A 2,374-nucleotide genomic window follows, 5' to 3' on the forward strand; every position below is an offset into this window, starting at 1 on the left:
AATTACATGAGTGGCAACACTGAATTCTTTCGTATAAATGAAAGAGTAGCAGGCCTATTATCAAGGCATAACAAGATATACAAGATGACGTAATCCAAGTTTTTGCACCAGCATCAGCTTATTTTATGAAGAAGCAGAAAAATTCTATAAGTAGAGGAAGCAATCTTTTTTTTTTTTTTTTTTTTTTTTTGCCTATCGACCACTGGGGCCAAAGCCCCTGATCATTAAGGCTATATACATGTTTATAGATATACACATATATCACCGACTCTCTTCCTTTTATTCATCAATGACTTTCAGAGCTGTACATCTAACCTTATCCACTTGTATGCTGATGATTCCACCCTTCACCTTTCCATTCGGTTCCCGCAACGTCCATCTAAGCAGTTACTTCAACAAACAAGAGATGAGGCTATGGCAAACCTAATGTCGGGCTTGGCTCGTATCTCTGACTGGGGTAAAAATATTCTTGTTGTTTTTAATGCATCAAAGACACAGTTTTTACACCTATCAACCCGACACAGTCTTCCACAGGAGTACCCACTAATGTTTAATAACATTCAGCTCAATCTTGCATCATCCTTGAACATGCTTGGGGTTTCATTTACTCGGGACTTATCTTGGAAAGATCATATTGCATCCCTTGTAAAATCTGCTTCCAAGAGATTAAGTGTGCTAAGCCGACTCAGTACCTTCTTTACCCCTGCACAGTTGTTGACTTTATACACGGGGTTTTTTCACCCCTGTGCAGAGTACAACTCTCATGTGGGGAGAGGCTCCCCATATACTGCTCTTCTCAATAGGGTGGAGTCAAAGGCTTTTCGTCTCATCAACTCTTCTTCTCTTATCAGCTCCCTCCAACCTCTGTCTGTTCGCCGAACTGTTGCCTCTTTATCTCTTTTCTGTCGCTACTTCAATGGTCACTGCTCCTCTGAACTGCCAGCCTGCATCCCTCCACCTCTACGACTGGCGCGTAGCACCCGTCTAGCAACAAAGTCTCATCCCTTTTCTGTCCAACTCTTTAATGCAAGAGTTAACCGTTACTCCCAGTCCTTCATTTATGCAACAGGTCAACTCTGGAACTGTCTCCCTCTTTCTGTATTTCCTATTTCCTATGATCTCCAGTCTTCCAATCGCGGTGTGTCCAGGCATCTCGAAATGAACGGATCTTGAATTTGGCTCTCTTTTGTATTGTTTTTGTTTTTTCTTGGAAGAAACGGTTTGCTGACCCATGACCTTTGGTTCCTTGTTTCTTGCATAAAAAAAATACATACACACACACATACATCCACGCACATATACATACACACTTTCATGCACACGTACATATATATATATATATATATATATATATATATATATATATATATATATATATATATATATATAATCATAATTTATATTTTATATTTTATTGTTTTGTAGGTTTATTTATTTATTTTTTTGTTTTTATATTTTTTAGACCTTACATTTCTTATTTTAAAAAATATGTCTAATCTAAAGATCCTAAAACTAAATACCTAACATACAAATCGCTAACCTACACTAATTCCTAAATAGACAAATAGCCAAACCTACTCTAATGGTAAAAATACCTCGACCAAGAGAACGCCATCGACTGCAGATATGTAATGCTTTTCTACATTACATACCTGCACTCATCACATGGTGACTGTCAGTCGAGGCACAATCTAATATAGGGGACATCAATATATGAAAGAGAACCAGACGAGTCAGGAACATTTCCATATACGTCAGCTGTCGACCCTAATTTGGACAACTTAATCAAGATGGTATAATGTATTTACATAATATGTACAATAAGGAAGCAATTAATAAACACAAAACTCTGTTACAGTTTGTAACTGGAGCCTTTAATGCTAAAGCAGACAAGGAAAGAGAAGGTGAAACTGCAATAGGTCATATTGGAATGGATATTTAGAATGCGAGGGGTGAAATATTATTGGAATTTGCTGAAAGTAACAGTGCGAGAGTGATGAACACGTTCTTCCAAAAGAAATACAGTAGGAGGCGGATTTAGAAGGGACCAAATGGTGAAACAAAATGGAATAGATTTCATCCTCACTGACAAAGTACAGGCCAGTACAGCGAAAAACGTAATTGCACATAAAGTAAATGTAGGATGCGACAACTGAATGGTGAAAAACCAAGTAGTCCTAGATTTCAGAAGATAAAGTGAGAGGCTAATCCGAAGGAAACAGTAAAAACCTGTAGCCGTGAGAGAGTGAGCAGATGATTTTAGGATGTTAATTCACAGTAAATACTCGCAGTTAATAGATGAAGTAAATACCAACACAGAGGAAACGAATAAAAACTCACGAGAATAGTAAACGAAGCAGCTCTAGATAGAGCA

Source organism: Coenobita brevimanus, chromosome 5 (genome assembly GCF_032717465.1).
Source record: "Coenobita brevimanus isolate Jiangsu-jjx chromosome 5, ASM3271746v2, whole genome shotgun sequence".
Classification (NCBI taxonomy): domain Eukaryota; kingdom Metazoa; phylum Arthropoda; class Malacostraca; order Decapoda; family Coenobitidae; genus Coenobita; species Coenobita brevimanus.